Genomic DNA, 12,483 nt, shown 5'->3' on the forward strand with positions numbered 1-12,483 from the left:
GTGGAAAGATACAAATTTAATTAATATAATTCTTATTCAGAATTAAAAGCATTTCAGCATATTAGAAACAAAATTACTAGAATTTGAGAAGTCTAAAAACTTGTCTCCTTGAATATCCCCATCGTATGAAGTCAAGGGTTTAAGAAAGAGTAGCAGTGGAGGCAATGGCAACCCACTCCAGTACTCTTGCCTGGAAAATCCCATAGATGGAGGAGCCTGGTAGGCTGCAGTCCATGGGGTCGCTAGACTCAGACAGGACTGACCCATTTCACTTTCACTTTTCACTTTCATGCATTGGAGAAGGAAATGGCAACCCACTCCAGTATTCTTGCCTGGAGAATCCCAGGGACGGGAGCCTGGTGGGCTGCCGTCTATGGGGTTGCACAGAGTTGGGAACGACAGAAGCAACTTAGCAGCAGCAGCAGCAGCAGTGGAGGGGAAGGGAGATATGCAGAGAGGGAGGAACTGATAAAGACCAAAAAGAAACTCTTATTCCAAAGACGGAGTGGAGCTTGAAACTCCCAACTTACATGCTTACATACAAAGTATAATGAATATTAAAGGAAGTAGCAAGCTGCCACAATTCTATAGCTATGTCATTGATAGCTAGGATGGATTTTTTTCCTTCTTTTAAAAAAACTAAAAGACGAAATTCACTGTTTAAACCAGTTTTAAGTTTAGTTCAGGGGCTTTACTTACATACGTTCACATTGTGAAGTCATCACCCCCATCTAGCTCTAGAATTCTTTCCTCATCCCATATTGAGATGCATATTGTATGCTAAGTTGCTTCAGTTGTGTCAGACTCTGCGACCCTATGGACTGTAGCCTGCCGGGCTACTCTGTCCTTGGAATTCCCCAGACAAGAATACTGAAGTGGGTTGCCGAGCCCTCCTCCAGGGGATCTTCCCCATCCAGGGACTGAACTCACATCTCATGTCTCCTGCATTGGCAGACAGATTCTTTACCACTAGCACCACCTGGGAAGCCCAACCCTTTAAACAATAATTCCCCTTTCTTCCCTCCTCCAGCTCCTGGTAACCATGGCCCTACTTTCCATCTCTACATACTGCTTGACTATTCTAGGTACATCATATAGATGGAATCATACAATACGATATTTGCCCATGTGAGTCTGGCTTATTTCGCTTAGTATAATGTCTTCAAGGTTCATCCATGTTGAACCATATGTCAAAAATTCTTTCCTTTTTAAGGCTCAATAATATTTCATTATATGTATATAGCACATCTTGTTGATCCATTCACTCATCAATGAACATTTGAGTTGTTTCCACCTTTTGGCTATTGCAGGTACCCTACTATTAATATGACATAAGTACGAATATCTGTTTCCCTGCTTTCAGTTCTTGAGGGGTATATAATATATCCAGAAGTAAAATTGCTGGATCATATGGTAATTCTATGTCTTTTTTTTTAAGAGTTGCCATATGGTTTTCCACAGTGACCACGATGTCACATTCCCAATAGTACAAGGGTTCCAATTTTTCTATATCCTCACCAATATTTGTTTTCAGTTTGTTTGTTGCTTTTTGGTAGTCATGTCTCATTGTGGTTTTGACTTCCATTTCCCTAATTTCTAATGGTGTTGAGCATCTTTTCATGTGCTTAATGGCCATTTGTGTATGTTATTTAGAGAACTGTCTATTCAGATTTCTTTGCCCATTTTAAATTGAGTTGTTTGGTTTTTGTTGTTGAGTTGTAGGAATTCTTTACATATTCAGAATATTAATCCTTTATGAGATATGCAATTTGCAAATATATTCCCTCGCTCTGAGTTGCATTTTTACTCTGTTCATACTGTCATTCAACACACACATAAAAACTACTTTGATGAAGTCCAATTTGTCTATTTTTTCTTTAGTTGCCTGTACCTTTAGTGTCATGTCTAAATCATCGTCACGTCCAATATTATGAAGGTTTTCCCCTATGTTTTCTTCTAAGAGTTTTATAGTTTTGGCTCTTTGATCCACTTTGAGTTAATTTTTCTGAATGATGTTATATAAAGGTCCAATTTCATTCTTTTGCCTGTGGACATACAGTTTTCCCAGCACCATTTGTTGCTGTTCTTTCTTCTACTGAATAGTCTTGAAACCCTTGTTGAAAACCACAGTTATATGAGTTTATTTCTGGGCTCTCTATTCTATTCCATTGGTCTATATATCTATCCTAAAGCCAGCATCACAGTTTTTATTACTACAGCTTTTGGACCATATTTGTTTGAGTCTATTACTGAAGTTTTTATTCTATCTTTATTATTGTAGCCTTATAATAATTCTTGAAGTCAGTCAAGTCTTGAAATCATGGATTCTCCCAAGTTTGCATACCTTTTTTCCAAAATGTTTAGGCTATTCTATTTCCTTGATTTCCTATGTAAATTTTAGAATCAGTTTTTCAATCTCCAAAAGTATTATGCTTAGCATGTACCCCAGTGCTCATTGTAGCACTACTTACAATAGCCAGGACATGGAAGCAACCTAGATGTCCATTAACAGATGAATAAAGAAGATATGGTACAGATATACATTGGAATATTACTCAGCCATAAAAAGAATGAGTTTGAGTCAGTTCTAGTGATGTGGATGAACCTAGAGCCTGTTACACAGAGTGAAGCAAGTCAGAAAGAGAAAAATAAATATATTAATGCAAACATGTGAATCTAGAAAAATGGTATTGATGAACCTGTTTGCAGGGAAGAAATGGAGACACAGATGGAGAGGATGAGCTTGTGGACACAGTGGGGGAGGGAGGGAGTGGGACGAATGGAGAAAGTAGCATCAGTATGCACACACTACCATGTGTAAAAGGGATAGTTGGTGAGAAGTTGCTATATAACACAGGGAGCCCAGTCTGGCACTCTGTGATGGCCTAGAGGGATAGGATGGGGGAAAGGGAAGTTGGCTCAAGAGGGAGGAGATATATCTATAATTATGACTGATCCCTGTTATTGTATGCCAGAAACGAACATAACATTGTAAAAAAAATTTTTAAGTGTTGTGCTTGTATTTTTATTAGAATTAGGGTTGAAACTATAGATGAATTTGGGAAGAATTGACCACCATATTTTAGTCTTTGATCAATGAGCAACAGTATATCTCTCCATTTATTTAGTCTTTGAAGTTTTCTTTCATCAGTGTATAGTATTCAGTGTGCAAATTCTTCAAACATTTTATTGAAATTAAGTCTTTTGTGGTTTTGTATGCTAAGTTGCTTCAGTTGTGTCCCACTCTGTGACTCTCTGAACTGTAGCCCACCAGGCTCCTCTGTCCAGGGATTCTCCAGGCAAGAATACTGGAGTGGATTGCCATTTCCTCCTCCATGGGATCTTCCCGACTTAGGGACTGAATGCGCATCTCTTATGTCTCCTGCATTGACAGGTGGGTTCTTTACCACTAGTGCCACTTGGGTTAACATTATAAATCATTCTTTTTTAAATTTCAATTTTTAGTTTCTTTTTTAATATGTACAAGTACAATTGACTTCTCTGTGTTAACTGTATATGCTACAACCTTACTAAACTCATTTATTCTAGGAGATTTTTGTAGATAGCTTGAGATTTTCTATGTAGTATGCCTTGTGTTTCTTTTTTTAAAATTATGACTATCACACTAGCTAAGACTCTCCTCTATTTCCCATCTGTGCTGTGCAGCATACAGGATCTTAGTTCCCCAAGTAGAGATGAAACCTGTGCCCCCTGCGGTGGAAGCACAGAGTCTTAACCACTGGACCACGAGGGAAGTCCCTGGCTAAGACTTTGTGTATGATATTGAATAGGAATAGCGAGAGTGGACATCTTTGCTTTGTTCTCATCTTAGCAGAAGAGGCAGTCAATTTTTTACCATTAGGTGTACTGTTAGCTGTAAGTTTTTGGAGATGCCTTTTTGTCATCTTAACGAAGTTCTCTTCTACTCAGTTTGCTGAGAATTTTTATCATGAATGAATGTTGAATTTTGTCAAATGCTTTTTTGGTATCAATTGATACATTTAGTATGATAAATTAATTAATTTTTAATTAATGAACTAACCTTGCATTCCTAGGGTAAATCTCATGATACATGGTATATTATCTTTTTTTAGATATAACTTTGTTTATTTTTGGCTGTGCTGGGTCTTTGTTGCTGTCCAGACTTTTCTCTAGTTACAGAGAGCAGGGGCTACTCTCCAGTTGCCATGCACAAGCTTCTCATTTCAGTGGCTTCTCTTGTTGCGGTACAGACTCTAAGGAAGTTGGGGTTTCAGTAGTTGTGGCTCCTGGGCTCTAGAGCACAGGCTCAATAGTTGCGGCTCATGGGCTTAGATGCTCCACAGCATGTGGGATCTTCCCGACTCAGGGATCAAACTGGTGTCTCGGTACATTGGCAGGCTGATTCTTTGCCACCAACACATGAGGGAAGCCCAGTGTGTTATCCTTTGTGTATATTGCTGGATTCAATATGCAAATATTTTGTTGAGGATTTTTGTTTCTATTAAGCTCATGATAGATATCGGTCTGCAGCTTTCTTGTACTGTTCTTGTCTGATGCTGGTGTCAGAAGAATGTTGGCTACATAAAATGAGGAGGGGAGTGTTTCCTCCTTTTTTATTTTTTAGAAATGGTTAATTTACAGAATTGGTATGATTTCTTCTTTAAATTTTTGTTAGAACTCACCATTGAAACAATCTGGGGCCTAGAGTTTTCTTTGAAGGTTTTTAATCTATCTATTCAATTCCTTTAATAGATAAAGGAATATTCAAGCCATCTATTTCATGTTTAATGAGTTTGGGTAATTCATGTATTTCAAAAAATTGGTTCATTTTATGTAAGGTGCCACATTTATAGACATAAAGCTATGTATCATTTATCCACTTAACAACAGAAGTTCTAGAGGGATATCATTCCTACTATTGGTAAAGTGCATCTTTTTTCTTTCTTGATCAGTCTGACTACAGTTTGTCAATCACAGCTATCTTCTCAAAAAATAAAGCTAACTATAAACCTACTATAATCAAGACTCTGGTGTTGGTTAAGAGATAAATATATAAATGAATGGAGTAGAACAGAGTCCAGAAATAGACCTACACAAATATAGCCAACTTATTTGTTCACAATGGAGAACTCAGAAGTTTCCAACAAATGGAATAGGGATAATTGAACATTACAGGGAAGAAAAAAACATCTACCTAAACCTAACAACTTGTACAAAATTTTACCCAAAATAGATCATAAGTACAAGACCATAAAACTCCTAGAAAAAAACACATGAGATAATCCTCAGGACCTGGGGTTAGGCAAAGAGCTCTTAGTCTACAAAAGAATAAATTGATAACTTGAACTTCATCAAATGAAAAATTTTGGTTTTCTGAGAATGTGAGAGACTCAATAGACTGAAAGAAAAATATTTGCAAATAACATTCAATGAAGGACTTTTATCTAGAACATATAAAAAACTCAGACTCTAATAAAACAACCTACTTTTTTTAAATGGACAAAGGACTTGAACAGACATATCACCAAAAAGGACATTTGATGGTATTTAAATAAGCACATGAAAGGTGTTCAGCATCATTAACCATTAGGGAAATTCAAACCATGATAAGATACTCACCTACCAGATAAGATAAGATACTCACCTACTAGAATGGCTAAAATAAAAAACACTGACAATACCAATTACGAGCAACGATGTAGAACATTTGGGACTTGGCATACACTGCTGGCAGGTGTGCAAAGAGGTACACCCACTGTGAAAAACTATTTGGCAATTTCTTATAAAAGCAAACCTACATTATGACCCGGCAATCCCTCTCTGAGTGTTTACCCTAGAGTAATTAAAACTTATATTTACGTGGAAACTTGTATAACAGTTCTATACAGAATTGCCAGAAACTGGAAACCACCCAAATATCCTTCTACAGTTGAATGGATACATAATACTCTGGTGTTTGCTCCGTGCGGTATTATCCAGTAAGGAACAAAATAGCAATGCTCAGGAATGGGGAAAAAAATGAAAAAACCAGTACAATTGGCCAAAAAGAACACAAAGACCCAGAAGACTGCCCCTGTTCCCTCTCGGAGCTCACCCCTGCATCTTCCCACATGTACTTTTCTTTTCCAATAAACTTTTTACTTTTCTCTTTTAAAAAGCTGGGCAGTTGATGTATACAACTTCCATTAATATCAAAGGCATTGTGCTAAGTGGAAGAGAGATAACAAGAGGTTATATGTTGGATATTTCCATCTCTATGACATTCTGGAGAAGATAATAGGATAGGGAGAACAGGTCAGCAGTTTCCCAGGGTTAGTGTTGTGGTGAGGGTGTCACTATAAAATGGTAATGCAAGTTTTTTTGAAGTGATGGAACCAGTCTGTATCCTGATTCTAACGACGATTACACAAATCTACATATGTATTAAAGCATATAGAACTCCAATGAAAGCTTAAAAAGTAAATTTTCCTGTAAAACTTTTGGTAATTTAGTTGTACAATGTACAAATTATTTATTTATACAAGGGTGTGGATGTACAATTATAAATTTTAAGTATATACAGTAAGGTGGGGGAGTTTTATTTTTATTTTTCTGGCTGCAGTGTGAAGCATGTGGGCTCTTAGTTCCCTGACCAAGAATGGGACCCACGCCCCTCTGCAGTGGAAGTATGGATTCTTAACCACTGGACTGCCAGGTAAGTCCCATCCCATTTAGTATTCTTGATTAATTTTCTCTGGGGCTTCTCAGGTGGCTCAGTGGTAAAGAATCCACCTGCCAATTCAGGAGATGCAGGAGATATGAGTTCAATCCCTGGGTCAGGAAGATCCCTTGGAGAAAGTAATGGCAACCCACTCCAGTATTCTTGCCTGGAAAATCCCATAGACAGAGGAGCCTGACGAGCTACAGTCTATGGAGTCACAAAGAGTTGGACATGGCTGCGTGACCGAGCAGGAGCACACACACGATAAATTTTCTGTACTTGAATTTTATTTTATGATGCCGTTTTTGTGTGTGGTAAAATATAAACACATAAATAGTACTGCTTCAACTATTTTTAAGTGGACAGTTCACTGGCATTAAGTACATTTATACTGTTGTAAAATATCACCACCACCAATTTTCAGAGAGTTTTCACCACCTTGTACTGAAACTCTGTATCTATTAAAAAGAATAATCCCCTATCTTCCCTACCCCTACCCCTTGGAAACCATGGTTCTACTTTCTGTTTCCATGTATTTGACTATTCTAAGTACACCATATAAATGGAATCATATGATATCTTTTTTTTTGGGTCTGGCTTATTTCACTTAGTATAATGTTTTTAATGTTCATCCATGTTGAAGCGTGTGTCAGAGTGTCTTTCTTCTTGAAAGGTGAATAGTATCCACTGTATGTATATGCCACGTTGCATTTAACCATTTGTCCAATGATGTGGTATTGGTTCCATATTTTGTCTTTTGTGAATAATGCTGCTATGAACAAATATCTGTTTGAGTATCTGCTTCTGTTCTTTTGAGTATATACCCAGAAATGGAATTGCTGAATCATAATTATATGTTTAATATTTTAAGGAACTGCCATACCATTTTCCATAGCAACTGTACAATTTTAAACTTCCACTGGCATTTTTCCCACTGACATTTTGTTAAGAGGAAAGGTAAATATAAGGGTTCTTTAAAAAATATTTTTATTTAATATTGGGGTATAGTTATATTACAATGTGTTAATTTCAGATGTACACAAAGCGATGCTGTTATACATATATCTCTTCTTTTTCAGATTGTTTTCCTACCTACGTTATTACATAATATTGAGTAGAGTTCCCTGTACTGTACAATAGAACTGCTGTTTTTTTAAGCCAAGAATAAATATATTTGCTTTGGGGTAAGAATTATACAGTTAAATCATTTTTAAGTTTATGCGTAAAATTCTATGATTTTATTACAACTAATTTAATGGTAAAGAAGACTTATGAACTGATTTATAAAATTAATCATCATTTGCAAAGTTGTTTCTGGGAGAAAATGCCTTCATAGGTTCTTTGTGTTGGCTTAGAAAGTTCTTTTTAACCTGGGAATGCCAATACAGAGACTGCTGCTGCTGCTGCTGCTAAGTCACTTCAGTCGTGCCCGACTCTGTGCGACCCCGTAGACGGCATCCCACCAGGCTCCCCCGTCCCTGGGATTCTCCAGGCAAGAACACTGGAGTGGGTTGCCATTTCCTTCTCCAATGCATGAAAGTGAAGTCGCTCAGTCGTGTCTGACTCTTTGCGACCCCACGGACTACAGCCTACCAGGCTCCTCCGTCCATGGGAGTTTCCAGGCAAGAGTTCTGGAGTGTATCTAGACTATTTAAATCAGTGCAGTAAACCTGATTTAATGGAACCAGTCTGCCGCCTTGTGGAATTTTAATGCAACTTCCAGTTTTACAAACAGGATGGCCGTAATTTAGAGATGATGCCACTTGTGATCAAGAATTGTTTTGTTTTGTTTTTTTAGTGTCAATGTAAAGAACCAGTTTTTAAGGTTTATTTTTAATTGGAGGATAATTGCTTTCCAATATTGTGTTGGTTTCTGCCATATAACAATGTGAATCAACCCTAAATACACATATATCCCCTCCATCCTGAACCTCCCTCCCACCCCCCAAACCTGCCCACCCCTCTAGGTTGTCACAGAGCACCAGGCTGAGCTCCCTGTGTTATACAGCAACTTCCCACTAGCTATCTGTTTTACACCTGATAATGAATATATTTCAATGCTACTCTCTCAATTCGTCCCACCCTTTCCTTCTCCCGCTGTGTCTACAAGTCCGTTCTCTATGTCTCTGTCTCTATTCCTGCCCTGCAAATAAAAAGAGCCAGTTTCATTTAACATATCTATATAAGATCTATATGAGGATAACTTTGCTAATAAGTTATCCTAATAAGTTTTGCTAATGGGCACAAATATTTGAATTAATATAAAGGTATTTTCTGTTCTTGTTTAGAAGGAATACATGAAACATGGGAATTGAGTGGTCATGGAAAAAGATTCAAATCTCTCTTTTACCACATAAGAGATTGCGTATTGCAGAACTTCTCATATGTAAGAAAAAAATGCAATTTAAAAGAAAAATTTTTTACAATTTATATGAACCTTGAAAACATTACACTGAGTGAAATAAGCCAGAAACAAAAGGACAAATATTGTATTTCTCCTTTTTTATTTATGGAGTTACAATTTAAAAAAAAACTCTTGCACTTTATCTTAGTTGTAAACATTTTGCAAATGGAAGGTAATTATGAAGTAATAATAGCATTGAGACTTCTCTGGCAGTCTGATGGTTAAGACTCTGAGCTCCCAATGCAGGGGGCAAAGGTTCAATCCCCAGTCTGGAAAATAAGATCTCATATGTTGCATGGCTCAGCCGAAAAGAAAAAAAAAGAATAATAGCATTTATTAAGGTCTTTTGTAGTCCTGAACATAATTCTCTCAGTCCGCATAACAATTCTGCAGTATAGACTGGATTAATTTCATACTGCAGATAAGGAAAATGAAGCTCAGTTAAATTCATTGGTGTGACAAAAGTCTCAGCACTACTTGATGCCACAGAAAAGGTTTCAGTTCCTGTCAGTTTCCGAAGCTGAAACATTGGGGGAGTTCTCACTAGGTACCCCATCTTAAAAAGGATTTCCTGATCTGTCGTCTGATGTCCTTTTTGGCCATTTCCTTTGAAATACCTGATTCCACATTAGAGTTGTGTCTCGTGTCCTGAGCTCTGCAGGGCTGGCTGGCCTTGGACTTTTTCTCCAATTCACGGGAAATTATGCGGTGCTGAATAGGGAGGCGTGACAGAGCAGGGTGATTGCCTGCCAGACAGACTGGGCTTGCTTGGCTGCACCATAAAACACCAGGCTTTGAACAAAGAGGAACCATTCTAGTATTCCAGGACTTTGCCAGAACATACTCTAATGGTTCAAGAGAAACATTGCCAAACGGGCATGTTCATAGATGTCCAGCCAACGTACCGATGGATCTGAAAACCATTCATTCAGCAAATACTTACCGAGCTTCAACTATGATCAGATGCTAGTCTATGTAATATTTTATTAAGTATTGAAACAGACAAAAAACCCCTCCCTTAATAGAGCTTTCATTCTAGAAGAATAGGCAGACAATAAGATACATAGGTAAATTATGGCGTGCATTAGAAGGTGATTTTTTTTAAAAAAAGGGATTGCAGAATCAGATGTTTCTCCTGAAAAGAAAAGACCAAAGGAAAATATTGCTAAATCTTGCTAGTCGACAAAACATAAAATTGCTAGTCAATTCCCATCCTCATCTTGGCTAAGTAACAGCATTTGACATAGTTGATCATTCCCTTCTTCTAATGCATTCTTCGAATTTCAGAATTCCACACTACTGCTTTCCTCCTATGCCAATGGCTAATATCCTTTGGCTATTTTTAGGTTATTTCTTCTCATTTTCCTAACCTCTAAACACAGGAGTGCCCTGAGACCTTCCCTGTCAGTCTGCACTCATTGGTTAGTGAGTTCATGCAGTCCCATAAGTTTAAATCACCAAACTTCAAAATTGTAACTCCAGCCCAGACTCTCCTCTGAACTAGGGCTTCCCTGATAGCACAGTTAGTAAGGAATCTGCCTGCAGTGCAGGAGACCCCGGTTCGATTCCTGGGCCGGGAAGATCCCCTGGAGAAGGGATAGACTACCTACTTCAGTGTTCTTGGGCTTCTCTTGTGGCTTAGCTGGTAAAGAGTCCGCCTGCAATGGGGAAGACGCAGGTTCGATCCCTGGGTTGAGAAGATCCCCTGGAGAAGGGAAAGGTTACCCACTCCAGTATTCTGGCCTGGAGAATTCCACGGACTGTATAGTCCATGGGGTGGCAAAGAGTCGGACACGACTGAGCAACTGAACTGTGCACTCTTAGTTGAGGCATGTGGGATCTAGTTCCCTGACCAGGGATCGATTTCAGGTCCCCTGCACTGGGAGCGTAGAGTCTTAGCCACTGGACTACCAGGGAAGTCCCAATTCAAACCAATTTTGAAAGGATCTTCTTTATTTGGGGAAGGAAAGGCAAGGTGTTTGCAAGAAGGATATTGTTTGCATGATAGATGAGTAGAGCAGTGGAAAATGGAATTGTATAGGATTTGGGAAATAATTAGCAAAGTTTTATCACAGCTTGAGGGCTCAAGAACACAGAGCAGGGAGTTGTGGCTGATGGGGCTGCTGAGAATGGTAGAACTAAATTAATAAGAGCCTTGCATGCCATGCTAAGACTATGACCTTTTTCTTATAGACAAGGGAGACACATTGGAGGTCCCTCCCCTACCCCAACCAAAATCTGTTTATTCTATTTATTATTTTTTCTCATCATACGAATAATACATGCTTGTGGTCAAAAAGTCAAACCATACTGAAATATAAACATTGGAAAGAAGAAATTACCATTTTCTTACCCATGTAGCTAACCACTATTAAAATTTTGATGTATAGCCCATATTAAAACTCACTAGCTGAAGACCACAAGAACCATCTAAAGTTAAAATTAGGTTCATTTAGCTTGCTGCAGCAAGGAAGAGCCCACCCCAGGGAATGTATAGGGATGCGTGGGGATGTATCATTAAGAAGGAATTGGGAAGAGTTTATTACAAGATCTGAGCTTATGCTAGCAGATTCTAAGGAGTCTTTAGGGAAAGCAGGAACCTGTCCTGGATTGGGTGCTGTCAGGACACAGGGACAATTTGGTAGATCTTTGGTAATTTTTATCTGGACTGTCAAAGGGTTAAGATTGGGCAGGAGCTATCATTGGTATAGAAGCTGTAATCATTCATGTGTATAAGAGGAAGATTTTAGCCATTTTTATGGCTTCAGTGGGGCCTTGACCCTGTATTGTTTCACTACAGTCTCAGAACGGCCTTGTCTGGTTATCGTCTATATCCCGTAAGGCCTAACTTGATGTTTTGTTAGGAACATTACAGCCTGTGTGCTCAGTCACTCAGTTGTATCCAGCCCTTTGTGATCCTGTGGACTGCAGCCGCCAGGCTCCTCTTGTCCATGGAATTTTCCAGGCAAGAATACTGGAGTGGGTTGCCATTTCCTACTCCAGGACATTACAGCCTAGAGTGAAAATTAATAAGGGTAAACCTCACTAAAGTAGAAAGATTGAGGGCAGGAGGATAAGGGGACAACAGAGGATGATGGTTGGATGGCATCACCAACTCTATGGACATGAGTTTGAGCAGCTCCGGGAGATGGTGAAGAACAGGGCAGCCTGGCATGCTGCATCCCATGGGGTCCCAGAGTCGGACACGACAGAGCGACTGAACAACACTAAAATGGAGTTGGGAGGCCAGAAGGGGGAGCTCTCACACACTTATCACTGGATCCCCAAAGGAAGAGAGAAACCCTTTCTCTCCAGCAAAAGCCACACTACTACCACCAGAAGGAGGGGGAATTTTTTTCTCCTTGCCTGGCAACAGCCCAGCCAATGATAAAGCCAC

The 12,483-nt window shown here is 38.8% G+C and overlaps 1 long non-coding RNA gene across 3 annotated transcripts in view; it reads right to left on the reverse strand.

Moving 5' to 3' along the window:
• The window catches only part of LOC145534585 (uncharacterized), a 35,188-nt gene that overhangs the window by 20,717 nt on the left and 1,988 nt on the right, over positions 1 to 12,483 (reverse strand). The window contains exon 4 of one of the 3 annotated variants that reach the window (XR_014074778.1): positions 10,054 to 10,221. The exons of 1 other annotated variant lie outside the window; for it this stretch is intronic. This is a non-coding gene — a long non-coding RNA (uncharacterized LOC145534585). Of the gene's footprint in view, positions 1 to 10,053; positions 10,222 to 10,705; positions 10,792 to 12,483 lie in introns of those variants that run through there. One more of the 3 variants, XR_014074779.1, reaches the window with a different exon arrangement.

Source organism: Giraffa tippelskirchi, chromosome 14, assembly GCF_054371585.1.
Source record: "Giraffa tippelskirchi isolate mGirTip1 chromosome 14, T2T-mGirTip1v1.2.pri, whole genome shotgun sequence".
Classification (NCBI taxonomy): Eukaryota; Metazoa; Chordata; class Mammalia; order Artiodactyla; family Giraffidae; genus Giraffa; species Giraffa tippelskirchi.